At 42.6% G+C, this 27,305-nt stretch overlaps 1 protein-coding gene across 1 annotated transcript in view; it reads left to right on the plus strand.

Moving 5' to 3' along the window:
• Positions 1–425: 425 nt before the first annotated feature.
• The window catches only part of BCL6 (BCL6 transcription repressor), a 52,466-nt gene continuing 25,586 nt past the window's right edge, over positions 426–27,305 (plus strand). Inside the window, exon 1 of the mRNA XM_061413272.1 lies at positions 426–450. The gene's annotated coding sequence lies outside the window, so the exon portion shown is untranslated. The remainder of the gene's footprint in view (positions 451–27,305) is intronic.

Genomic DNA, 27,305 nt, shown 5'->3' on the forward strand with positions numbered 1-27,305 from the left:
CACCTAGCTGGTATTCACTGTGATGCTCAACTATTACCTGCCAGCCCACTTCTCCCTGGATCTTCTGAGAATCCCAGGACCCAGCTTGGTTTGTGCCCAGCTCTATGTCCATGGTTCAAAAAATTGTTCTCCTGTTTAATTCAGTCCTCCTTCTCTTGGTATGCTGCCTGCTCCAACTCAGAAGTTAAAAGATTGCACTTCCTTAAAACGTAGCATTTCCCAACCGAATCTGCATCAATCAACCAATTAGTACAACTACACACGCATTGCTCAAGGCACAACACAATCATTGGCTTTGTTTTCTACCAGGCTGTTCCTTCCTTGATCCAGCGGAGAACTGACAACTGGAGAAAAAAGATGCATGTGAAGATCTAAAATGCAACCAGGAGAAGACCGTTTCGAATTGTCACAGCCATTGGAGGCAGCGTTTGCAGCAGCTATCCTGAACTGGTAAGGCGGTTGAGTCTTGGTTTGCACTGTGGGGTGTGGAGAGTGACTCAGGAGTTAAAGAATGGCTTGGAAAAGGAGTCACTGAAGAGGTTTCCTGCCCTAACTCTCTTCTTGAGCTCTCTACACAGCCTGTGCACCCCTCTATAAAATTTTCTGATTTGCATGTCTTACCTTGGCTTTGCACTGATTTGCTGGCTGGATGAAGGAGGTGTGCAGTCCAACACTGGCAGGCCTGGCCACTTGGTCTGTATGGATCAAGAGGGTTCTGAATCTTTACAGGACTCACCCTGACCTCAGGCAGGATCTAAGATGAAGGGGAGAGGCCCATCCCTGGAAGGACTGTACCTGACAGGCCAGGTCCATGCTTGTTAATGCAAGGCAGGTGTTAAGGCTTGGCTTGCTCCTCTGTTCTGTCTCAGGAATCACAAATGGGTGGTAATATCACTAGCTGGAGAGCAGGCAGGGCTCATGTTCCTGCTCCTGCCTGCTCCTGTCTGGAGTTGCTCTAACCTTCTCTGTTTGAAAAAAAGAAAAAAAACTGTTTGGCTCAAAACTAAAATATAGGTCTCATTAGCTACCCTCCTTCCAAAGAATATAACCCAACCTCTCTCTTTCTCCTCTCTCCTATTCCTTGTCCTCTGTCTTCTTTTCAGTTGTTTAGGTTATTATACACATTCGCAGGGGATTTAAACGTTGAACATGGCCACCAGGGAAGCCCAAACATAAAGGTCTTGAATCTGTTGGGGGAGAAGGGGAAGTGATACTGGCTACGGCTGAGGCTGACATCAAAGAGAAGCCGAGCTCTATTCCCTACAGTGTGGTTGGGATTTTTTATTCCAAGAAGAAAATTAAACAACAGAGCTTTCTAGGAAAAAAGGAAAAAATTGCTCCTTCTACATTCTTTTCTCAATCCCTTCAGAAACGCACATATACATTTGATACCTGGAGACCCATTTCATTTTGTGCAGAGGCCTGATGCTGTTGAAAACTAGAACTAAAACTATAATTAATGAAACGATAGTCTTCAAATAGTTTTAAACCTACTGTGTTGGTCCTCTGAACAGCACACCAGAGTTTGAAGGGAGAAGTATGAATATTACCCCAGGTTTCTGAGAAAAGCAGGGCCCCGAAGTGAAATGACTTATCCGGGGTCATATACCTGATGGATAGAAGCATCAAAGCAGAATCACTTTGGGACTTCCCTGGTGGTCCAGTGGTTAAGACTGTGTGCTTCCAATGTAGGGTGTGTGGGTTTGATCTCTGAATGAGGAACTAAGGTCCCACATGCTGCATCGCATAACCAAAAAAAAAAAAAATTACTTTTTTGACTTTAGGCTCAGTATGATTTTTTTATTACATCTCTCTGCCTCTCCCTACACAATAATCTTTTAAGATTAAGTCTTTAGACTCTAGAGCTGAGTCCACGGAGTTACTGAAAAAGGACTCAGGAAAAAAAGGAGCTTTCTGAAGGTTATCTTGTCATCCTTCTTTCTCTGCTCAGTGTCTGGGAATCAAGGGAAGGGATTATTTTTTAAGACTGCTTTGAAAATTCGCTGGCCCACGATTACTTGACAAATGCTAATAACAAAATCCTGTATATCAAAACCATACTCTTTTCGGTTTTTCTTGGCTCATTGCTTGTCTTAGCTGAGTGGCCAGCTATGTGCAAGTATACAGGTAGGGAGGTTTTCTGGGAGCAATGACTGGTTAAGCGATTTCTGTTGAGATTCAGGAGCAAATTTAGGCAGATCCATTTGTGTTATCAGGGAGAGGGGCCTGATACAGAGCACGCTTTCAGCTGATTGGCCCAGGAGCTTTGTCTAGCAGAGCCTAGACTGATCATACCTGGATCACACCTGGATCACTCCTCTCACTGGGGAGAGGAGTGCAGTTATAAATCAGAAGCTTTAATGCTTCTGTATCTGCCAGATGTGTGCCCCTGGATAAGGCATTTCACTGGAGCCCAGTGTCTTCTACTGTGGGCAATCTGGGATCTTGAAGAAAACTAACCAATTTAGGGTGGCTAACCATGGGAGAAAGTTTCCAGTTCCTACCAAGTAAGGCTAAGATTAAACGGCTCTTGCTGTCTTCTCTTTCAGTCACTATCTGCATCATTAAATCAATCATGGGTGGGACCTTGGAAAAGTCAAGGTATGGTGGCCAGTGCACTCAACTAGGAGCCTGTTTCTCTCCAGGCTCTGTATGTCTTAGACAAAGTGATCTGCCATTATGGGTTTCAGTGTCCTCGTCTTAAAGATAGGGATTGGACTACATAGCCTTTGACATTTCCAGTCCTGACATTCTTTGGCTTTATCTAGAAAATCAGATTCTGGTCCAGACCTGCTTCACAGAGAATGTTAAAAGATCCTCAAGCTTCTTGCCTTTGGTTTGCCTCTCTCTTATGGGGTTGCCAGGGTGACAGTGGACAGAAGAAGCAACACATTTCCCCCGACAGTAGTCAGAGGTCTTACTGTGATCACCCAACACCCACCTCCCAACTTCCCTGCTTCTTCCATCTGCCAGTGACCTTGTGGGTATGTGTGTATGCACTCAGTTGCTTCAGTCTGGTCTGACTCTTTGCAACCCCATGGACCATAGCCTATCAGGCTCCTCTGTCCATGGGATTTGTCCAGAAAGAATACTGGAGTGGGTTGCTATGCCCTCCTCCAGGGGATCTTCCCAACCCAGGGATCAAACCTGCATCTCCTCTGTCTCCTGAACCGCAGGTGGATTCTTTACTGCTGAGCCACTGGGGAAGCCTTCCCAGTGACCTTAGGCTTGGGCAAATGAAACACACAGACATGACAGGAATCCCTTCATGCCGAGGGCTCTTACTTTACAAAGGAGAAAGGGAGGCTGAAGACAGTCAGTTCCTCAGGGGGACTAGGATCCAGCCCATACACACTGACATCCCAGTTGAGTGCCTATTTCATGGCACCATCACGCTGGGTATTTTTCTTTTTAAAACTCTCGCTTGGATATGATAGTATCTTCTGTTCATGACTTTTAGCATCCTGAGGAAACACTTCTTAACTTAAATCAAGTTCAAGGAATTATCTGCCCTGCATTTCTATTCTATGTCTATTCTAACTCCTTCTTCTTGTCTCTTCCCCATCATTAGCATTATAATCATATGTGATTCCAATAATTTATCTTGCAGTTTTTAGAGAAAAAAATGTTAGGTGAGAAGGAAGTGAACAATAAATAATTAACAATTAAATAATTTCTGATCTGAATACCTGTTTGGTGTACAAAATTAGAAAGTAAGTAAATGAAAGAAAGTTAAAACCTCTCATTCTCCCATTACTCAGAAATATTCACTATGAACATTTCTATGAGTTTCCTTCCAGTGTTTCTTCTATACATACACATGCATACTCTCTATTTTTATCTTTTCATTGGTATCTCAAAGAGGTTTTTAAGACTTATCTTAATATACACCTTTGGTTTTCTCTCAGTTGTGTAGGAGCTAATTCCTATAATTCCATATCACTTTTCTTTCCTAGTTGAATCCAGATTGATACAGAGCATGTTGTTGAAACTCCTAAAACCTGTCAGGTTTGGATTTTAGTATTGGCTTCCCCACCTGGAAATATTTCAGAAATAAATTTTGAAGCATCAGACAGTATGTTTCACAACAGCGCCAGGGTTTTTCTGTTTTTGTTTCTAAAAGGTCAGCTATTGACTAATACAGTTAACATTTATTGAACATCTGCTATGCACATCAGACACTGTGCTAAATGACTTACATATATTCTGTTGCTTAATCTTAACTCCCTACAGGTAAATATACCACTGTTCCCATTTCGTAGATGAGGAAACTGGGGCGTAGGGAAGTTCTATGGCCCAACATTGCATAGCTAACGTAAGTAGCAGAGTCACAATTCAAGTCCAGGCAGTTTGGTTGCAGAATTCATACTCTGGACTCAAAGTTAAGTCACTCTCCAACACAGCAAGCTGGAGGGGAGTCACCTATGGATGGGAAGGCAGGGTCTGGGGCAGTCAGTCATACAGTCGGATTATATAACCTTGTGAGACTGACTTGCTGGGAAAGGTAGCAGGTGTGCTGGGTGAGCACTGAACACCGAGTCAAACGAGCATGACCTCCATTCCTGCTCTTCCAACTCTCCAGACATGTGACCCCGGACACGTCACTTTCCATTCTGAGCATCACAGCTGTCACCTGTAAGAGCGGGTAATAGGATCTGTCTCAGAGGTGGCGGTAAGGATTAAGAATGATAACATATAAAAGCTCCTGGCATGTTTTCAGGCATATAGTAAATGCTCTTAGAGCTTAGTTGAATCTGATTCTGATCAGAAAGTTTCAAGTTTAGACTTGATTTTTAATCTTGGATCCAACACACTTGGTATATGATTTTGAACGATGCTGGGGACTTTCTAGGCCCAAAGACCTCATCTTTCGAGGAGGTGGTTAGACTAGATGATCTCTATGATCTTGTCTAGGATCCTGGGCCTACAACTGGTCTTAAGAGGAAGGAATATGGCAGATGGTGTCTCTCCTTCTCAGATCAATATGAAACGAGGCCAGAATCTAACAGTATGTTTCTCCTTAGCCCCTCTGACCAGTGGATGTTCTTGACTAGATCCAAGCTCTTGGAACTTTCTGAAGCATCTGATGGAAATCTCAAATATTTCTTAGAAAAAAAGAGTGAGGCCTTTGATTGTCAGAATGCTGTTTCTTTTATTAGCCCTTCTAGGAAAAGAGAGGCCACAGCTTTATAGGTTTCCCAATGATGAAAGAAAAGAACTCTCTGACTTGCTCCAAAGAATACAGTTGGGAAATCATAGAACCAGATGATTTCTTGGGTCCCTTATGCTCAGTCATTTTGTGATTCAGCTATAAGTCATCCAGCTGAGTTTTAACTGAAGGGCTCCTAGATGCTGAGCATCATGGAATGTGGAGAAGTGATGTGGCTTTTACTCTAAAGATGCCTGAGTCTGCCTCCACCCAGGAACATAAAGCAAGAGTTAAAAAGGATAGACAAGTTTTGTCAGGATTCCACAGATAGGATATCAAGGTTTTCCCCTATCTCCCTGGCCAGTCCACATTCATCTTGGCTGGTGAACTTCTTCCAAACCTCTGACCGGAAAATGTCCTAAGGCACATTTTCTTGTTTGTGCTCACTTCCCTGAGGTTCTTATTCAGTTTCACAGTTTTCATAAAATCTGAACAACAACTCCTAAATTTATATTTTCCACTCTGATTTCTCTCTGGGACTCCAGACTCCAAAATCCAGCTGCCTAGTCTGTCATTGACCTTTGCCTGTATATTTTGCTTCCCTGGCTGAACACCTCCAAGCTGGGCTTTCCTGTGTGCCCCTAGCTCTTTCAGATCTACTTCACCTTCAGCCCTTCTTTATTTTTTTTGTAAATTACAATTCCTCTTATAACAGTGGGTCAGGTCAAAATACTTAGAGCTGTGTTTGACTCCTATTTCTTCATGCGCTAAGCCAAACTATCAGTAATACTGTTGGCTCTGCTTAAAAAAAAAAAATAGACAGAATTTAACACTGCTCACCATTTCCTTCTCCAAGCCACCATCATCTTTTTCCAGAATTATTATAATGCTTCCTAAATAGTGTCTATACTCCCACCTTGCCCATCTCCACAGAGCCTCCAGAGGGATTCTTCAATGGCTTTCCATCTCATCCAGAGTCACAGAAAGTCCTTCCAGTGCCCAATGGGATGTACATAAATGTACTTCACTTTCCTCTCTGTCCTCCTCTCCCACTGCTCCGGCCTCTGCTCGGCTCCCATAACACCAGCCTCTGTGCTGTTCCTCCGACACCACACACACGCTGGCTCCGGGCCAAGGTCTTGCACCCTCTCCCTGCTGCTCTTACCCTATAACCAAATGGTCTGTTCCCTCATCTTTCAGCCACTATTAACCTGCTCAGAACATCTACACTAGCAGCCTGTCTCACTTTGCATCTTTCTCCCTCACATGCCCTATCCCTCTTCTCTGCTTTTTTCCCTTTGTAACTTTTATTATCATCCAAGCTAGTGTATGTATTCTGGAGAAGGAAATGGCAACCCTGTCCAGTGTTTTTGCCTGGAGAATCCCACGGACTGGGGAGTCTGGTGGGCTACAGTCCAAAGGGTCGCAAAGAGTCGGACACAACTTAGTAACAAAACAAACAACACAATGCATGTCTTTACCTTGAACTTACTGTCTGTTTCTCCCTCCTAGAAGACAGCAGAGCACAGCGTCCAGCATTCAGTATATTTTAGAGAATAGAGTGGGTGGCTGGCCAAAGACTTCGTGGAGAAGTGTGGGTTTAAGTGGTGCTCTGAACCGCAGGGAAGACCTGAGTGACCAGAGACTGAGAAAGGAGTGACTGGGAGAGCGGAACACTGGGCAAGGGCCAGATTTGGGAAGCACAGTCTAAGGCAATTGTTCTCTGTCAGTCTATTCCTTCCTGGTTTTATTTCTTCCAGAAGATCTATTGTCTGTCCTTTAATTTTTTTTAATATTTTAACATTGTTTTGGCTGCACTGGGTCTTCTTGTGGTACACAGGCTTTCTCTAATTGCCCTGAAGCATGTACGATCTTAGTTTCCCAACCAGGGTTCAAACCTGAGTCTCCTACATTGGGAGGCAAGTTCTTAACCACTGGACCACCAAGGAAGCCCCTATTGTCTGTCTTTTAGTGTGTAGCAAAAATCCCGTAACTGTTTGGTATAATAGAAAACTCACAGATGGAATTCAGAGCCATAGAAGACCTGTATCTTGAAGTGTGACCCTGGTCTAGCCACTTAACCTTAAAGAGGTTTGCTTGGCTTGCTCACCTGTCAAAGAAGTATTATACCACTGGCTTGGGTTCTGATATGGCTGCTGTGAAGATCACATGAGGTGACGGATGGGAAAGTGCTTTACACTCTTAAAGCAGGACAATTGTAGGGGATTAGTGGAATGCATGAGACTGTCGCTGAAATAATCACTCAGACTCACATGTAGATTATCTACCTCAGTGGCTAGGAAAGCAGGCAAGGGCTCCACACTGGTGATGAATTCATCAAGTCCTTCATCAAGACTTTAAGATATGGGAGGGACACAGAAAAGGGGATTGTAAGATGTACCTTCCTGAAGACAAGGACAGAGCCCAAATGAGGTGCTGTTTATCCCCTGTGCTACTGTTAAATGACAATTTCATTTGTTACCCTTGCTCAGGCCAAAAGACTTGGAGCCATGATTGACCCCTGTTAGCCCTTATATACCAGGTTCTGGAAATTACTTTTCTATTTACCTTTACATACATTTGTGAGTTGGGTACTCCTCCTCCTTTCTTTAGAGCTAAGAAAACTGAGACTCAGAGAAGTTAACTTGCCTAGGGTTATACAGGTATCTGGTGTCAGAGCCAGAAGAAACTAGCTTTGTTTAAAGAGCCTGTGCTTTTTCCACGGGCTGCCTTTTCAAAGACCTGCTGTTGCTGCTGCTGCTAAGTCGCTTCAGTCGTGTCCAACTCTGTGCAACCCCAGAGACGGCAGCCCACCAGGCTCCCCCGTCCCTGGGATTCTCCAGGCAAGAACACTGGAGTGGGTTGCCATTTCTTTCTCCAATGCATGAAAGTGAAAAGCGAAAGTGAAGTCGCTCAGTCGTGTCTGACTCTTAGCGACCCCATGGACTGCAGTCCACCAGGCTCCTCCGTCCATGGGATTTTCCAGGCAAGAGTACCGGAGTAGGGTGCCATTGCCTTCTCGGTTTCAGAGACCTAGATGCAGCTAATTCAGCAACCAGCAGCGCTGCCTTAGTCTCCAGAATTTGGGCAAATGAATAATATATGAGTTTAACATCAGGGGTCCAGGCAGATAATAGACTAAGCTGTTAAACGTAATTCAGAAAGTGAAAAGGAAGGTCCACAAGCCACCTGTGAATGTAAACCCTTCTCTAGGCCACTGCTCTGTGCTATGAACGTGCTATGTATTGCAGCAGTACATGGTAACAATTAAGAAGAGACCAGGATTTTGAGCTAATTTTTCAGTAAAGCATAGAATAATGTAGCTCATAGCAATGTCTTTTGGTCTAAGTATCAGAATTTTTTTTAAAGTGATAGTATAAGAAAAGACTTTTGAGATAGTTAACAATCCAGTCTAGATTTAACCTGTGACACTTCAAGCTAGGTAACATAAGGGATTTAATCAATGCTGAGTGAATATATGCAGGCATCTCCATGCACACCTGTGATTTTGGTAATTATCTATGTAAATTCATGTGGATGGATAATGGACATACAGATGGATGGATACTGGGGCCATAGATCAGAGAAACGCAAAAAAAAAAAAAGAAAAAATCTGTTTCAGTGTATAGGATGCTGTTAGAATTAATGTCTGCTTTACCAATGTATGTATCCAAAAGTATATTAAGCACCTACTGGGTGCTGGTGGAAGGAAGTGAGAGGCATGTCTCTTTGCTGGCCTCAGGTAACAAAAAGAAACATATAGAGATGATTTTAAAGAAGTTATTTTTATAGATAAGAACTACTTGAATTTGGAGGCTAAGGAGGACCATTCTCTGATTGGTGTGAAGCACCAGTTAAAGTGTTAGGGGTGAAAGAGGCCTGGGGCAGCCAGTGCACTTAGACATTTTAGGCCATAAAACTGAGCTGCATAAAGCAGTGATTCATAGACAGACTTCTAAAAAATAAGAACAACCCCTTCCCTAGCCACCAGTGCTTTCCAAAGGTGCTATGGAAACCTTGAAAAAACCAGTCAGTGCAAGGAATCAGAAAAGCTGGTGAGATGGTGTAAGGTCAAGACCATGGGCTTTGGTTTGAACTCAACCAGGCTTTGAATCACCCCCTCATCTGCTTACTAGCTCTTTGATCTCAGGGAGGCTATTTCCACTTGGAACCTCTGGGTCTGACTTATGAAATGAAGACCCCTGCCTATGTCTCCTGTCAGTATAAAATTAGATTATGTCACAGGGGCTCTCTCCTCCCCGCACCGCCTCCCCCAGCCTCTAACTTCCTCAGGCAAGTGCCTAACCCTTAGGCAAGGCACTTCCTGCCTTCTCCCTCCTCATCTACTGCATTCGGGTATTGGATCAGATGATTTCTAAGTTTCTCTTAAACGAGACTCAACTGTCTAGTACTTTTTACCAGATGGGGTAGGTGGACAGGATATCAGTCTATTTTCTACACATTTATGTTAATGAGTCATTTACTGTGCTTTACCATATTTAATCCTCAAAAGAATACCTGTGAAGTAGCAGTTGCTTTCCTCTTTTATAAATCAGCAAACCAAGGCCAGAGGCATCAGGAGAGACATCTTAGACCTCTGGTCTGGCATCCGGCTTGCTGGGAAGACTCTTTTGAAAGGCATGACAACAGCTTTAAAAAATGAACCCCTTCATTATATTGTTGGCCTTGAAAATCAAGTGAAAACTTGCAAGTTTCACTCTATCCATTATCCCATACACCCCTCCACCCCCACACCCCTGCATTAAAAGCTCTAGCCATTCTATCTCTCCTTTTTTCTGGTCTTTTTCCAATGTTGCCCTTCGAGGTTGAGGTCATGACTGTCTTAGAGCCTTCATCAAATCTGGAAGGCAACAGGACTGAACACAGTCTTTCCTCTTCCCTACCTGATTCTCCAGCTGAACATGCACAAACAAAGTTGGTGCTCAGGAATCCAGCCCTTGCTGCCTCAGGCCATGGGGCTAGCTGTGAAGTTTTACCAGCTCTTGCTTGATCGGCTTTCTTTGGCATTTGACATACTTGTCACTGGATCCACGGTACAGCCAGTCTTTTTCTCTAGCCACTAATTTATACTTCCCCAGAGGGCCTAGAACTATGCCCTTCACAGAGGGTACTCACTGAGCTGGAATGGTACCACCAACCAGTGCAGACCCGGATTACGTCAAGAATTTCAACAATTGCACCAAATTGCTGGCCAGCCTTGAGGGTTTGGTCAGCCTCATTCCCAGTCTTTCCCCTCAGAGATTCACAAGGCCCAGGTGTAACTAATTCTTAATAATGCAATTAAAGTTTTGGAAACTAGGCCGGGTTTCATATTTAAATGTTGACTTTCACCACAAAGGAAAGGTTGGCCAAATGCAAGGAGTGACTGGAAGATTTTGGCAAAGAGATGAATTGGATTTTTCCATTTTTAGAGATGCTGCTTGGGCTCACACACGAGTAATACTCCAGCCTCAGGGGTTCCCAGGGACCAAAGAGTAGACAAAACATGAACCCAAAACTCAACATGCTTGTAGGGAATCATTAGTAGTCTCAAAAAAAAAAAAAAAATGTAGGGGCAGAGATGAAATATTTCCTCTTTGAAAATGCAATAACACCTACCTCTCAGGGGCATTGTGGAGATGAAATTAGAATGTATACAGAAAGAGAATGAACTTATAGTTGCCAGGGGGGACAAATGGGGGAAGAGACAGTTAAGGAGTTTGGGATCTACATGTGTCTGTGTGCATGTTCAGTCATGTCCAAGTCTTTGTAACCTTAAGGACTGTAGCCTGCCAGGGTCCTCTCTCCATGGAATTTTCCAAGCAAGAATACTGGAGTAGGTTGCCATTTCCTCTTCCAAGGAATCTTCCTGACCCAGGAATTGAACCCATATTTCCCTTGGCAGGTGGGTTCTTTACCACAGAGCCACCTGGGAAACCCCTGCAATCTACATGTACACACTGCTATATTTTAAATGGATAACCAACAAGGTTTTGCGGTATAGCACAGGGAACTCTGCTCAATGTTATGTGGCAGCCTGGATGGGACAGGAGTTTGGGGAAGAATGGATACATGTATCTGTATGGCTGAGTCCCTTTGCTATCCACCTGAAACTATCACAACCTTGTTAATCAGCTATGCGTGTGTGCTCAGTCACTAAGTCATGTCCAACTCTTTGCGACCCCATGTACTTCAGCCTGCCAGGCTCACCTGAACTCCAATATAAAATAAAAAAACTTTTTTTAAAAAAGAAAAGCCTAGCGTGGGGCCTGCTTAGAAATGGGAACATTGAATATATTTAGTTGCTTACGCTACAACATGGGAAAAGGCACTGGTTTGAGGAGAAAAGATTGGGTTTTGCCTCTCACTGTACATCTCACTAGCCCAGCTGGTGCCTTCCCGTCCTGGCTCCCAATTTCCTCATCTTTCTAATTGAAATAATAATCACGTCATACTTCACAGGATCACAAGGACAAGCATATTAAAGACTGAGAAAGTTCTTTGCAAACTAGACAGCTTTCTAAGCAAAATAACGCATCATTGCTGCTGCTGCTGCTGCTAAGTCGCTTCAGTCATGTCTGACTCTGTGCGACCCCATAGACGGCAGCCCACCAGGCTCCCCCGTCCCTGGGATTCTCCAGGCAAGAACACTGGAGTGGGTTGCCATTTCCTTCTCCAATGCGTGAAAATGAAAAGTGAAAGTGAAGTTGCTCAGTCATGTCCGATTCTTCGAGATCCCATGGACTGGAGCCTACCAGGCTCCTCCATCCATGGGATTTTCCAGGCAAGAGTACTGGAGTGGGGTGCCATTGCCTTCTCCGAAGGCATCATTAAGTTAAACCTAATCTCTGTGCCTTTGTTTCAGCTCTCCTCTCTGTCTAAAATGTCCCCCTTCCCCACACCCCTTCTTCTGAACCTGGCTGTTGAAGTCCTTTCATTCATAAGGCAGGAGAGCATGAGACTTCCATCGCTAGCGTTCAAATCCCTATCTCTGCTGTGTGTTAGCTATTTGACCATAGGGAAGTTACTTTCTGTGCTTCAGTTTCCTGTCTCTAAAGTGACAATAATAGCACCACCCAATTATGTAAGATCATTGTGAGGACTGAAGGCTTCCCTGGCAGCCTAGTGTTAAGATTTCACCTTCCAACGCAGGAGGTGTGGGTTTGATCCCTGGTCGAGGAGCCAAGATCTTGTATGACTCGTGGCCAAAAAATCAGAACACAAACAACAGAAATATTATAACAAATCCAATAAAGACTTTTAAAAAATGGTCTACATTAAAAAATCTTTAAAAAAAAAAGATTGCTGTGAGGATTAAATACACTCACAAATGTAAAGTGCTTACACGAGTATGTACTAAGTTCCACATATGTGTTAACTCGTATTATTTCAGAGATTTATTATTTTGATATTTATTTCAAGGATATGTTCATTATTTTACATTACTTTATTACTATGTTCAAACTCCATCCCTCCAAGAAACATTTTCAGATGTCTCAGTTTGAAACAATCATGCTCCCATATATTTAACCAAGGACACTGGTTGTAGCTCAGAGATGGCCGAGGACATTGTAGTGTCCAGTACGTCTCTCTCCTGCACTGGCCTAATAGCCTTGAGTGACAGGGGCTTTTCAACTCTGTACACACGGTTGATGCACAATATTCATTAATCAGATAGAAGGTATACAAATGAGTACAGATGAATAAGCCTAAACATACTGGACAAAAGCTAATCACAACTATAACATGATACCTGTATTTAAAGCCTGAACACGGTTGGAACCCTTAGCACCATACCTGACGTATAGCATGTGCTCTGTATTTCCTTGGAAGAATGGAAAGATAACTAAAGGTGCATTAAATCTGATGGAAAGTTTCCATTTATCGGGTTCCTCTGATTCAAAACATGTATTAGATGAGTAAGTTACTTATTGCAAGTGTGAGAGTGAAATTAGGATACATAACAAGAAAACTAAAATTAGCTCCTGACCTTCAGGGACTCACATTTGGGAGGAGGGATGGTCCAGTTCCTAAATAATTGCAGGGACCACAGGTGCAAAGCTGAGTAGGACGGAGCTACACAGGAACGTGGCTTTAGCAGCTTGGTGCCCGCTCTAAGGCATGGACCCTCTCAATAGCAAATTGCCAGGCATGTTCATTTGGGATGACTGTCTTTTCAGTAAGTAGGGAACCAGCAGAGACAGAGATATGACACCATGAGCCAGACCTATAGAATTATGTCTCGCACAATATCTCAAGTCTACACCGTTTTGATGTCAGATGTTGACTGCTGCTGCTGCTGCTGCTAAGTCACTTCAGTTGTGTCTGACTCTGTGCGACCCCAGAGACGGCAGCCCACCAGGCTCCCCCATCCCTGGGATTCTCCAGGCAAGAACACTGGAGTGGGTTGCCATTTCCTTCTCCAATGCATGAAAGTGAAAAGTGAAAGTGAAGTTGCTCAGTTGTGTCTGACTCTTTGCAACCCCATGGACTGCAGCCTACAAGGCTCCTCCATCCATGGGATTTTCCAGGCAAGAGAACTGGAGTGGGGTGCCATTGCCTTCTCCACAGATGTTGACGGAACATTGTAAAATGAAAAAAGTGCTGCTCCAAAAATGAGACCCAGTCTCTTATTAATTCCATTTCCACCAGTGGCTTAACTTTAGTTCCCAATTTTGCTACCAACTGAGAAATGAGTTTGGACTGGAGTATTTCTAAGACATGTTCCACCTTTACTATTTTTTATTCTATTTTTCAACACCTGGTCTGATATGAAAACCCATCTTTTCTTCTAGCTTCAAATACTAGCTCTATTTTGATGGATCCCAAGTTGATATCTCTAAACCAGACATCTCTTTTGAGATCAGGTCTTAAATATCCAACTGCTTACTTTTACATCTACTCCAGAGACATCTGAAATATACCACATTTGAAACAGAGTTCTCAATTTTCAGCAATTATCTCCCAGCAAGCTCCCCCTTTGCAGTATTTTTAACTCAGTAAATAGAAACATATCCACCCAATTACTTAAATCAGAACCTTGGGATTCATTCTTGATACCCACTCCTACTCTACCCAATCTTTCTTTCAACCTTGTCAAATCTACCCTCAAAGTATGTGTCAAACCTTCCCATACCTACCCACCTACACTGCTACTTCTACAGTGCCAGCTACCTTCATCTCTCACTGGGACTCTGACCATAGCCTCTTCAAGAATCTCCTTGTGCTTCTTTCTATTCCACACAAGAGCTGGGCTGCTTTTCTTAAAATATAAGTCATATCATGGCATCACCCTGCCTGAAAATATTAAATAACTTCTCACCACACTTAATCTCTAAATTTCTGACCATCGTCTACAAAGGCCTACATAGCCCAGCTCCTGATTCTCCCTCCAAATCCATCTTTACCACTCTCTCTGTGCCATGCTGGCCGCTTTCAGCTCTCCAAATGTGCCATGGTTCTACTCCCTTTAGGACTGTTGATCTCTGTTCCCTCTTCCCAGTACACTTTCCTCTTCATTCTTGACCTGGCTAACCTATCCTCTTTCTAGATCTCAGCTTAAAGTTGACCTTAATAGAGAGGCCTGTACATTAGGTAACTTCCCTCCTCCCATGCCAGAGCACCTTACCTATGCCTGTATTTCAGCTATCATAATTTACAATGTATGTTCATCTGTGGATTTACTTGTATAATGATTATCTCCTTGATTAGATTACAAGCTTCCGTTATGGCAGGTCTGCAATTTTTCTTTGTGTGTGCTAAGTGTAGCCTAGTACTTAGCATAGGTGCTCACTTTATTACTTTTGTAGCTGTAAACTAATAAGACCTGAAAATATCAACACATATTTATTCCATGCTGAAAAAAGTCCAACCAAATGAATAATAAAATAAGGGAATACAGTTGAATATTTTCTGTTTCTCCATCTTCTCAGTTTCTAGTTCCTAGAATCTTACAGCACTCCTTCATTTTCTTCTAAACCTTCCCAGCTTTCAATGTTGAAAAGGGAAGTATCTTTATATTACTTTGCTTTCTCCCAGGGCCATCCCCCTCCCCCACCCCCCACCCACCACAACACACACACATTTAGCTTTGTGCAGGAATGCAACTTCACAGGTATGCTTGGGTTAGAGGTGTTGGGAATGGGAAGGGTAGAAAGGAAAAAAAAGGAACCATATGGGGGAGGTGGCTGCCCTTGCACTGCTTGGACATTGACTCAGCCCTCCCGCGTTGGAGGTTTTGTTTTTTTTAATGCCATATACATCCAGTATTCTCTTCTTCCCACCTCTAGGAATCCAAAAATAAGTTAGCTGTTCATCGTGGGTTTGGTGCTGGCAAAACTGGCAAATATGGGCAGATGACGTCCCAGTTCTAGGAACTTTCTCTTGCCACCCGTCCTGGCCCTTTTGAAGATTTGTCATTTTATTTCCCCTGAGTGCACCTGCTATTTCGTTCCTTTTAGGTACCTATTGTCATAGATTATAAGAAGTAGGATCTAGACTTTTGAGTAGTTTTTTTTTTTTTTTTTTTTTAATTCTAACAAAGGTCTGTTGCTTCATCTTACACATTGCCTTGTTTTGTTACTGGAGTGAAGCCCTTACCTTCTCTCCAGCACCCATGTTCATGTTTTGTTTCCTCTTCCTTATCAAGATCAGCTTGTTCCTAACTCTTTTTTATATTCACTGACGCATCCATGAACTCTGTTCTCCATTTGTCGTGGAGGCAGAAGGGATAGAGAGATGCATGGATTCTCTTACAGGACAAAGCTAGTCCAGGGTTCTCTCTGTCATTTGCATTGGACGTTTGGTAGAAAGTTATCCTACCTCCTTGTTTTAGTAACTCACCCATCAACTCAAGAACTTAACTTGTTGCTCCTAGAAAACAGCCCTGATGGATTTGTGCTTTGTTAATACCTTTTTCTAAGACTAAAGTTAGCTCAAAACAAAAGACTTATTCCATTTGGGTGCAAGGGAGGGGTAGGGAGGGGCCAAGGTAGAAAGAGGAGGAAGAGGAAGAAGGTACCGAAAAGGAGGATCTAATACTGGATTTCAGTTCCCATTACTGGGAAATGGGTCATTTCCAATTCTGCATTTCAAGAACATAAAGACTTTCTGATGATCTTTTTTATTCTCTATGGATGAGTATGAATCCTCTGCAGTAATTTATGTCTTCCTGTACGGAAAGAGTTAAATTATTTTGGGAAGTGAAATAACCATATTTAAGGATGGTTAAAAGTCAAGGCAGGACATTGCAAACACATTGTTCCCCAGATATAATTTGAATCACAAAATTGGTTATGGAATAACCTGATGGCTTCACTTCACTGTGATGATTCACCCGTTAGTTTGTCCATTCACTCAACAGTCAACAACTACTTTGAATTATGCATTATAATTTCCAAAGTACTTTCCCCTCCATGGTACTTGACTCTCACGGGAATCCTGTGATGTCGTCCCTGAACAGAAATTACCATTTTAGAGAACAAGAAACTGAGACTCACAGAAGTTAGTCAGTTGTGGAACTTTAACTGGAACCCAGATCATCAGATTTCACATCAAATTCTCTTTCAGTTCTACCTACTTGAATTCAATCAACATTTCCTAAGTGAGTACCATGTGTTGGACATAAGTACAATTCAACAAAAATGAGGTGTTCTTGTCTTTGAGGAGCTTCTAGCCTATCAAAGGCAATGACCAAGCCCTGGGTGTGGAGTGGAGGTAAGTGGCCGGGTCCTTGGAGAATGCTAAGGTTCTGGGGTAGAAAACTGTTACAGGAGACAAGACTGGGAAGAAGTTTGAGGGCCTAAAGTGCTTGGTTATTGATTTACCATCACCATCGTCAAGTCTTCTCAATATATATTTTCAAGTTATGACCTTTATTAATGTCATTATTAATCTTTTCCTGTCCCATTTTCTTTTGAGCATTCTGCCAGCATTTCAGTGCCAGTGCCACCAAAGGGTGAGCTGCAAGCTGCTGCTTCATGTGCTTTCCAACTAATTGAAGATTGTTGAAATTGTATCAGGAATTCTTATGCCATCTTTATAACCAACTCGTCCTTGCCTGGCCATAGAAAGGAAATGGTTACGATTCCTGGCACATGGGTCCAACCCTCAGGCAGGCTGGGCCTTGGCAACTAGTGTACTATACAAAATGGTCTGGGTGCAGGACTGGTACCGGGTTTTACCACTTGTTAGTGTATTACCCAAAAGTCCAGGATGCCCAGAGGGTTGGGGTAAGCTTTGATTTAGTTGAGAAGGCATCAGGATCTATTAGGTGTTTAGATCCTGTTAGATATGGTATTGGGTTCTGGATTCCAGGCTGTGGACATTACTTGAGGCTGTGTGTTTTGGAATAGCATGAGGCTGTGTTCATTGTAGAACCTGTCAGGCATGCAAAGATGTAAAAATCACAGTCCAGGCAAAGCTCTGGCCTGTAGGCTGAGCTGACCTGGTGTTGGGGGTGGTGAAGCTGCATGTGCTTCAGGCTCTCATGGATTTCTCTGCATTGGGTATTGGGTGCATTGCATAGTGCATCCACCATTGCTGGATGGTACATTGAGGCAGCTGAGTTATATTCTGTTCTCATCAATACTGAATGAAAAACTCAGAGGCTGAAGCTGCCCAAGGAGGCAGTCAGTGCCTGGTACTGGTTTGGAGTGGGAGGTAAACACAGCATCTGAGAAGAAGCCAGAGAGTTTTATTTGGCTCAGAATCAGGATACTGGGGCCCTGCCTGGCAAGGGGACTATCTTTTGCATGACCTAGAGCAGCTTTTGCACCTTTCTTGGCCTTTGCTCTCTCAGTAGACTGTGTGTCCCCTAGAGCCAAAGTCCCCTGTTGTATTCATATTTATTTTCCCAGTATACAGTGAAAATAGCGTCTATCCCACAAAAGGCCCCCAATGAACTGTGTGTTGTGTGAATGAGTGAATGAATGAGCTTGAGTATGAGGAATTAGATCAGTGGTCTAAGAGAAGAGGGCTTAACAGAACCATGGTCCTTGCCTCACCTCCTAGATCCTGCCATCTCCCCTGCCATGCCCTTTTCTGAGAACCAGAGATTCAAAGGATGGTAACCACTCATCCCCAAGAAGTTCCTAACAACCCTGTGATTCTCTGAAGGGAAAAAAAATTGATAGTTTGTTTTTAAATTGTTTTCCTTAGAATTCACTGGTCAAACAGGTTATAAGAATTAAAAAATCTCCCATAGTCCCAGGAGGGTCTCAAAGACGGTCTCTTTACCAGGAGATCTCCTGGGTGGCCTCATAGAGACAGTAAAGCAACCGGGAAACCCTTTGACATTTGCAAATACTGTGAAACACCAACAAACCAGATAAGCACACCAAGACCCAGGGGGCGGAGATAGATCAAAGATTTACAGGATCCATTCAACCTCTTTATGGTCAATGTGCTCAGAAAGGTTTTGTTGGTGTGGAGACAAGTGTCTCCCAGAGTAAAAGGTCTTCTCCAGGACTGAGTGGGCAGTTCTCACTTTTGCTCTAGGCCTCAAAGATGTGGGAGGATTCAACTTTAGGTCAAACGTTCAAAACTGTGAATTACAGGGCTAACTGCTTGCATTTAAAAGACTTCACTCAGGGCTTTTCATGGTCTTGAGTTTGTGCTTATGAGATAGATAGCTATCAAAATGATATATAAACATTATACAATTTGGAAGACAAAAAATAAAGGAGAAAAAAGTATCCATGATCCTACCACCTTAAGAGAGAGACAATGTAAATAGTTTTTTTGTTTTTTGGGTTTTTTTTGGGGGGGGGGGGAGGTAATTGTATACTTTTATTTATATCTAGTTTATTTTTTATGTATAGTATTTTTAAACAGAGTTATAAATACACTGGGCTTCCCGGGTGGTACTAGTGGTAAAGAAACTGCCTGCCAATGTAGGATACATAAGAGACTCAGATTCTACTTCTGGGTCAAAAAGATCCCCTGGAGGAAGGCATGGCAATCCACTCTTACCTGGAGAATGCCATGGACAGAGGAGCCTGGAGAGCTACAGTTCATAGAGTCACAAAGAGTTGGACATGACCAAAGTGACTTAGCATGCACCCACACATAAATACACTACATATACATTCTACCTCTTTTCACTTTATTTGTTACCACAAGTATTTTCCAATCCTGGTTTTTTTAAATTAGTTGCATTTATATTTAACCATTCTGTGTTCAATCCCTTTCCTCCAACGCATCATAATGGGACATGTGGATTGTTCAACCTTTTTATTGCTAGATATAATGCTTGGATGCATATATTCATTCAAAGATGTCTTTTCCCCCTATATGTTGAATTGTGCCTTGAAGATAGATTCCTAGAAGTAGAATTACTGGGTCAAAGGGCATGACTACATTTATGATTCTTGAGACATGTGACCAAATAGGTTGCTGAGAGTCATGCTACCCAAATTGGACTGTGATAGCATTTAGTCTCACCTCATTTCACCAAGAAGTATTTAAATATCAGCCTCCATCGTGAGTATAGGTGTTGGTCCAAGGATCTTAAACCATGTGGCAGAGAGGCTGATGCAAGTGGGAGAAGGTGAGAAAACTGGGAAAGAAGGAAGAGACGCTTAAAACGCAGTGCAGCATCGGAATTGGACACCACTGGTAACTGACAATTAGAAATAAATGTGGCATTTCTGAAATAATGTATTAATATACTAATGCAATAGTAGTCCTCAGTTTACTAAAGAGAATACTACAGCAAAAAAACTTTATTCAGGGTAGGTTGGTTGATGGGAATCAACTCTACCACTAATTTGTGGGGTAGTCTTGGCAAACCATTTCTCTCTCTGGATTTTTCTAGTTTAGGTAAGGGGGTCATAGTCAGAATGAAGACAAACTCAAGAGTTATGGGGTCCAGCCAGCATTCTTCTCTAGACCCAGAGTTAACCTATGATGAGATTCACAGATCTTTTGGAGTTGTACAATGAGATACCAGACATTCTGGAAGGTCCTGGAGCTCCCCCAACCTCAGTGGTGAATCCCTAAGTATTGTGTGTCCTGTATGGACTGAAGGCTAGATCTTTGAGGATCTTGTTTCCATGGAGGGTTTTCTGAAAGAAATGTAGAATAAGTAGATTAATGAGGTGGCTTGAGTCATCCACCACCATGACAACACTTGGTCTTTGGTGCTTCTCTAGTGTTCTGACAGTTCTGTGTCCAGATGGTGACATACAGAAATTAGTTAAATTGCTTTCAATTTAGTAAACTGAAGAATACATGCAGGTTCCCTCATTTTCCTGACTGTATTTGGGGGACATGACTGAGTGAGAAGAAAATCTCCTAGATTTCAAGAGACCTAGCTCATTTTCGGAAGTTTCTCATATTGAAAGAAAAAAGAAAAAAGAAGATATGCCTCCTAAATATTTTTTACCACTCCAATACTCTTGCCTGACAAATCCCATGGACGGAGGAGCCTGGTAGGCTGCAGTCCATGGGGTCGCTAGGAGTCGGACATGACTGAGCGACTTCACTTTCACTTTTCACTTTCATGCATTGGAGAAGGAAATGGCAACCCACTCCAGTGTTCTTGCCTGGAAAATCCCAGGGACGGGGGAGCCTGGTAGGCTGCTGTCTCTAGGGTCGCACTGAGTCGGACACGACTGAAGTGACTTAGCAGCAGCAGCTCATTTTCAGAAGTTTCTCATATTGAAGGAAAAAAAAAAAAAAAGATATGCCTCCTAAATATTTTTTAAACAGAAATATTGAGAAGATAGAACAACCCTGTAGCCATTCTCTCATTAACATTTTATCTTACAATGGAACATTTGTAACAACTAATGAAACAACACTGATAAAATATTATTAACTAAATTCTGTCAATTATTCAGATTTGTCTGGGTTTCAGTTCAGTTCAGTCGCTCAGTCCTGTCCAGCTCTTTGCGACCCCATGAATCGCAGCACGCCAGGCCTCCCTGTCCATCACCAAGTCCCGGAGCTCACTCAGACTCACGTCCATCGAGTCAGTGATGCCATCCAGCCATCTCATCCTCTGTCGTCCCCTTTTCCTCCTGCCCCCAATCCCTCCCAGCATCAGAGTCTTTTTACCTTATCTTTTTCTATGACCCCACCAAGGACACTACATTATATTGTCATATTGTGTGAGGTTACTCTTGGCTGTAGCAATTTCTCAGACTCCCCTCAATAGTTTTGAGGAATACTGGTGATGTCTTTTGTAGGATGCCCTTCTGTCGAAGTCTGTCTGATACCTTTCTCATAAATAGTCTGGGGTATGGGAGAAAGACCACAGAGTTAAAGAGCCATGTTCATATTCCTCATATCAAAGGTACACACAGTCAACACAGTTTATAATTGCTGATATTGCTCTTGATGAAGTGGCTGGAGTAGTGTTTGCTGGATTTCTCCATGTAAAATTATTCCCTCCCCCATCCCTTCCTAAACTGTACTCTTTGGAAGGAAGTCATTACCCATAGCTCACACTTGAGGAGTGACTGCTGTCAAGGATGGGAATAGGTGGGTATATAACTGCTCACTCCTCATGGATATTTCTTTTATACTTTGGGTTGTGATCCAATATTATTCGATTTCTTTTTCTTGCTTCAGATTTTCCAGCTTTGGCCATTGGGAGTTCTCCAGTCTCTTTGAAATACCCCTGTGAATGCAGTTTTTGTTTGTTTTTCAGCAATTCCTTATTTACAGTGCTATATAATGTTCCATTCTAATGTCATATATACTTCTTGCCCCAGTCCTAGCCTAGAACCAGCCATTTATCCAAGGAGCCTTGCTTTCTGTTACTTCAGAAAGGGATCAGAAATCAAGAACTGGCAGCAGGTGGGCTCTTGGCTATTGTAGCATCATTATTTCTAGGCCAAAAATACATTAAATTTTACATTTTTAACACCAATGTACACACAATTACAATGCAATCACACTACTCCTAAGATAATTATAGGTTTATTAACAGTGATAAGTCACAGTACCATAGGAACCTGTGAGGACTCCTATACGGCGTCCTACACTGGGACCAACATGCAGAACTTGTGAATGACAGTCTGCTCCTTTCCATACTGTCATTGTACTGTTAAGACTGATGTAGAACCTCAGTGGAGATGATCTCAGGAGTCCAAAAGTGGAGACTTCTCTGAAGGTCACAGAAAATGTAAGGCCACAGAAAATGGCTCTTTGGCAGGTCTGCCCACCCCGTATCCTCTTCTAATGATAAGCTATGGAAAAACACAGTGGATTTAGAACCAGGACACCAAAGTTCTGGATCTGACTCAGCCTGGTCCAGTGTGTGCAGCAAATACATTCTGTGTGGGCCTGTTTCCAGTGATACAAAATCAGTTGCGTGGGATCAGACAATTGCTGAGGACAGAGGGCTTCCCTGGTAGCTCAGCTGGTAAAGAATCCACCTGCAATGCAGGAGACCCCGGTTCAATTCCTGCGTCGGGAAGATCCGCCGGAGAAGGGATAGGCTATGCATTCCAGTGTTCTTTGGCTTCCCTGGTGGCTCAGCTGGTGAAGAATCTGCCTGCAATGCAGGAGACCTGGGCTCAATCCCTGGGTTGGGACAATCCCCTGGAGAAGGGAAAGGCTACCCACTCCAGTACTCTGGCCTGCAGAATTCCATAGACTATATAATCCACAGGGTTGCAAAGTCAAGACACCACTGAGTGACTCACTTTCACTTCCCAGTGCTAGCCTATTATAACTCTCAATAGTTTTTCATTGAGAGAATGTAACTGGCTCCATCTCTCCTTGTAAACAGGCATCAATATTCCAGAAGGTTTAAATGGAGGGATGGTGGTGGTGGGGAGGTCGCTGTCAATAAATAGGAGTTGCTTTTAAAATTATTTCCTGAAGATATCAAGGTCTGTTAAAGGCCTTTTGCTTAAGACAATCAGGCCTGAGAAACTTTAGACCTTTCTTTTTAAAGAATGGAGATCATAGAAGTATAGGAAATATTGGTAGAAAGGATCTCTATCATTGCCTTTAAGTTTGTTTTGGTAGAGGAAGGCTTTTTTTTTTTTTGGTAAGGTCAAACTCCTCATCTGTTATTTCCTCTGACTTCAAATAATTACTTTTAATGCAGTGATGGCTGAGCTACCTCTCAGTTTCTTACCAGGAATTTCTATCTAGGTTTTTTTTTTTTTTCTTCTCCTTCTGTATGAATATTATGACATTTTTTTTTACATCCACATGGGACCCAGTGGCTTAGAGCGTGCTCGGTTTACAAGTGTCAACTCCTTCCTGTCATTGACTAGGACCGATTCCAAAAACAAGCAGAAGTGGTGGGGCAGGACAGAACTATGGTGCAGAAAAGACACTTGGGAACTGTCACATCTGATTAGGAATGCAGATCAAAGGTACAAGGTCTTAGAACTGGCACTTCCAGCTCTTAACATTTGAAATCTTCAATTGGCTTTTGGACCTATTCAGCATAATCTCAGACTTTGGTCTACAATTGGTTAAAAATTGATAGAGGTGAGGATTCTGGGACTGCCTTCTTTACTTAGAAGTTTACATTTTAACTCCTTCTTCCACCCCAGGGACACATATATACTTTCCATTCCCCTCTCCATCTTAAAGTTACAGATACATATATATTTAGACATAAAGGTATCAAATTTAGAACTGATAGACATCCTGCAAACACTGGGGTTATACCTTCACACAGTTAAGGAGACTGAGTCCTGACAAGTGGTTTTGTTCCACATCAGATAAGGAGTTCCCGGCAGAACTGTAATTAGACACCAAGGTCTTCTGGCAACAAATTCAGTTTTGTTTTGTTTCTTCCCCTACCTCACACTGTGCCCCCGCAGAGTTACACAGTTTTTTGCGTGTGTCTCTGTATGTACATGTGTTACATAGACATTGACATGGAAGAAACATGCACCGGGCATCTGTGGTCTGACCTCAGGGAACAGTTTAATGACTCGGATTTCAGGCAGCTCAAAGGGTTCTGCGGGTGGAGGCTGAAATAAACAAGAAAAGCCACTGTGGAGATGTGAATGGAAAAGTACCGAGTACTCCCTCCCTCCCCCTCCGCACATTCTTCTGCTCTCCAGCTCTCCCTGCCATCAGGCCGGCTTCAAATAGGCTTTGGCATGGTCAGGTGTGCAGAGGGCGGTGTGGAGAAGAGAAAAAAAAAACATGCAGGCACAACACGCAAATCAAGTTTCTCCACTTCTAGCCTTAGGTAGTAAAGACAGCTAAGTACTGCAGCTGGCAGCCAGTGGCAGGGTGGGCCAGCCACTCTGAGTTTACAAACACTCCAGTGCCTTCCTCCCTCCAACCCCCTCCTGGTCCAGCTGTTGCTTTCCCTCATGCTAAGGTTTCAAAGGAAGTGAAAACCCTGTTATTCAAAACAGTGATTGAATGCAATAAACAAATGATTATGCACCCCCAATCACTTCTCTATTTTAAGCTCCTGATATTTATTTCCATTTTAAATTAGTGAGAAAAGTATGGAAAAAATCAGTGTTTTGGGGGTAAACTCTGAGCTAGGCTGAAAAGGTTTCTAAAGAAAAAAAAAAGTCTCAGAATAATACAGGCTGAAAGCAGGCAGCATATGGATCAAAATTAAACGTTGACACTTCTTTTTTCTGAAGGTAGTGATTGGAAATCATCTTTTAAAAAAAATGTCTCAAAACTTTCTGCTCAATTTCTCTAAATCATACCAACAAAATGCTTTTTTCTCTCCAAGGATAATATAAGGGGCTTGTTTACAATAGCTCTAAATGAAGGATTTGAAATAAAATGAATGGGTACATTAAAAAAATCTCCCAGACCCATCAAAAGTAGTTGTTGAGTACCACAGTATAGGTGACAGGCACCACCAAGTCCAAATGACTGTCAAAACTCAATACTCATTGTGACCTGGAGTTTGTTCTGAGAACCAGTTTACAATTCACACAGAGCCCAAAGCAGCCTCTCTTTCCTCAATTCTGTCAGAAAATGAGACACCCACCTCAAAGCCCAGGCAGTCAGATCTTCCTGATTCTCTAACACAGGACCAGAGAACCACAAAGACCCGTTCTCAGTTGTGTCTCGGGGTCCCGCAGGCCTCCAGTGATGGCCCTCCTGTCCTCTTGAAAGAAGGAAGCCTCGAGGAGTTGATTGATCTGCAAAGTTCTTTCCAGTCCTAAAATCTATAATTCTCTTATGTGACAGTTTCAAGATCTACCAAGATGCCAGAAATTCCTGACAGGTGAAACCAATTTCCTCTTGGGAGTTCCCTTAGAAAGAGGACAAGACAGTGTTTACTCCAAGGATAGTTCCTTTTCAGCTGTGGCTGTATTGTGGGGAAGTTTGTGAGGGAACTGGATGCAAAGTCTGTTCCTTTCCTTAAACAGATGTAATATTAAGACCAAGCTATTTTATTTTGCAACAAAGCTTATATTCATCCAGAACCTGTGATTAAGAACCTATCACCATACCCAAACCACCAGGCAAACAGGCTGACTGGATCCTCTACTCTGAGTATTAATAGCCAGAAGCCATTAAATCATAGGACTGGTTTGATACATAACCCTCCAAGTTCACAAGAATCACACATAAGACCCCAGACATGAAATCTCTCTTCAGGGCTTCTTATGGATGATTTGAAAGAATTTGAATATATTCAAGTCAATCCTTTCTTTAATCCTATCACTGCTGGGGTGAGGGAGGTTCACAGAGTGATGCCAACTGATTACTAATGGGGAGAAATCAAGAAATGAGAGAAGGCAGGACATTATGGAAGAAATTCAATGGGTATAAAAAATTTGATAAATTTACTTTCCTAATAATTGAAGAGATTGAGAGGTGGGTGCACAATTTTCCTCACCATTCATCTGGAAAAGAGAAGGGGACCTACAAAAATGTAAATCCTTACCTTTAAAATATTTTCAATAATTTTTTTTCTTTTAACATCTGTTCTGGTTAATTTCTTTCAATTTGGGGGCTGGGGGAGTATTAGAAATGTGGGACTCTGGCATTTGGCCCCAGAAAGGGTCTGAGGACCCTGGTGATGGGATTAATTATCTATAAACCAGGCCTAGTGGGGTCTTCCTTTACAGACTTCTCGCAGAGAATTAGAGGGCTGAGGTACTAGAAGGGTGAATTCATTCCCAGCCCCCACTCTGGTTGGTTCTACTGCTAGAGAGAGCAGATTTCCCTTTGCTCTGCAGCGCCCCCACGGGGCTAAGATTGGAATGGCAAAGAGAACGCGAGAGGGACAAGCAGTGTGTTTCAAGTGGTGGTGGGGAGGACCCAGTGAGGCTGGATGTCAACTTTGACAAGAAAAGGGACCCCACATCACAAAAGTTATCACATTGCAGAATCAGTAGCAGGGCAGAACCACACAATTCACATTCCAAACCACCCAGATACACCTGAGGAACATACTCATAAAAAATAGAAAAATAATCACCCATAGAAATACACAAAGACGATCGCTTCAGCAAAATCGGGTGTCATTTAGAATCCGGTGGGATTCCTTTAAAACTCTTTCGAAATCAGGAGGAAGGGGACAATTTAAAAAACAGTCTGCCTTCTGGCAAAATGAATCTGCATTTAACGATAACGTGTGTCTTCGGGGGTAAAATGTTCATTTCCACAAGGGTGACAGGATTAGGCCTATGTATATTTTTCAAAAATCCTTCACAAGACAGGCTTTTCTGCAGAAGCTGCAGTAATCCATCTGTCAATAAGTATTAAAATATTCAGATTTCAAAGGGACAGACACACTTTAGGCATTTTTCCTAAGCTCCAGCCCTTGTGGAAAATAATCGACCCCTTTGGATCTCTCCTGGTTGTAAAAACTCCAACACGGCCTTTTCAAAAGGGGGGCTGCACTGACATTTTCAGCAACAGATTTGAACTTCTTACAGACTTCTGGGAAAGAGATCCCCACATATCCCAGGAAACAGCCAGTAATCTCTCTGCTCACTTCTCCACTATAAATCCAAATTTGGAGAGGTAGATTATTTGGGGAGATATCGTTATTGGAAATTAACATGTGCAGAAATTTTGTGGAACCTTTAAGAACTCGTCTGTAATTTAATGAGTCCGCCTGAAGGACTTTCATAGCCAAGGCTCAGAACAGCCTGACCTTTGAAAGCTGCTTCTGGTCCAAACATTTTGGGTTAATACTTGAGGAATCTGAAATATTATTTTCCCCTCACACCCTTCTTTTAAGAGA

Source organism: Bos javanicus, chromosome 1 (genome assembly GCF_032452875.1).
Source record: "Bos javanicus breed banteng chromosome 1, ARS-OSU_banteng_1.0, whole genome shotgun sequence".
NCBI lineage: Eukaryota > Metazoa > Chordata > Mammalia > Artiodactyla > Bovidae > Bos > Bos javanicus.